General features: G+C 44.5%; 1 protein-coding gene across 2 annotated transcripts in view; it reads right to left on the minus strand.

Moving 5' to 3' along the window:
- Positions 1-993: 993 nt before the first annotated feature.
- The window catches only part of LOC119387429 (RNA polymerase II elongation factor ELL), a 79,318-nt gene continuing 79,110 nt past the window's right edge, over positions 994-1,201 (minus strand). Inside the window, exon 12 of one of the 2 annotated variants that reach the window (XM_049413510.1) lies at positions 994-1,201. This exon is cut by the window's right edge and continues 571 nt beyond it. The gene's annotated coding sequence lies outside the window, so the exon portion shown is untranslated. The other variant, XM_037654822.2, reaches the window with a different exon arrangement.

Raw genomic sequence — 1,201 nt, forward strand, 5'->3', positions numbered from 1 at the left:
CGAAAAGTGTACTTCTACTTTCAAAAGAAAGCACAAGTTCTTTATTTACTGCCAGGTAAACGCAACAATGTTTTACAAGCCGTCCTATACATATAGGACACAGGGAATTAGGGGTGCTATGTGCGGGTGTGGTAAGCCTTGAAATGGTTCACGTGCACACCGACATTGCACTTCTTCCTCTCCATGATATATTTCATACAAAGCACGCATTTGCCCAGAGAAAGCGGTTGGCATTTCACGTGCACTTCTTCCTCTCCATGACGACTTTCACAAAAAGCACATGTTTGCCCGGAGAAAGCGGTTGGCACGTGGCAGCATGAAAAACAAGCAATGTCTAGGCTTGCACACGTTGAGAATGAGGCCTGCTTGATGTGCTGTAAGCGACGCTAGTCATCAGCTAAAGCAATAGCGATGTTAGACCGCATCAAAGAAGCGTCCTATATGTAGGACACTAGGCATATATGGGTTAAACATCACGACTTGCATATAAGATGTTTCGTGTACTTATGTCTGAGCACTCTTGCTCAAAAGGATTATGTTCAATGCCACTTCAACTGTGTAAAGTGTTTGGCAGCAACTCATAAAATGCATGCATCCATCACAATCCGAAATGCACCAGCCCCGACCCTCCACGTACACGGCTGTGAAAATGCAAGCTTGCCGACGCCCGGGGGCACCCACAGGGATCAACAGACCAGTTCCCGCATGTACATGAGGTAGGCATGTTAAGTACACACCGACGTTTACATAAAGAGGAACGTCAGCGCAAAGTAACTGCACGGTAATCAGTTTCTGTCTCGCGATGATGCATATACTGATTATATGTGATGCGCAGTCGCACTTTGAATGTCTCTCTCTCCTGCAAGACGATTGTTAAGACACTTAATACTCGCATTAGCAAAAATGTGACTCCATGCAAGCCTTCATCTGCTCTGCAATACTACACATCGAGGATTTTTGTATGCAACTTCAACCTTTATTTTATTTTAACACTCCAGTGTTAGAATGCTTGGCTGTACACAAAAACTACAATGCACGACAAACAGTCTGCTTAGAGGTTGCAAATCGAACCCCTTCCCCCCCAAAAAAACTTTTTTTTTTTTGGAGGCCTTCAGGTCATAATAAAGGCCGCATAGAAACCGCTACATGCATTTGCCAGCTTTACTGGCACCTAAATACCTCTGCCGATGTTATCACATCC

The sequence above is a fragment of the Rhipicephalus sanguineus genome, chromosome 3, assembly GCF_013339695.2.
Source record: "Rhipicephalus sanguineus isolate Rsan-2018 chromosome 3, BIME_Rsan_1.4, whole genome shotgun sequence".
NCBI classification, from domain to species: Eukaryota; Metazoa; Arthropoda; class Arachnida; order Ixodida; family Ixodidae; genus Rhipicephalus; species Rhipicephalus sanguineus.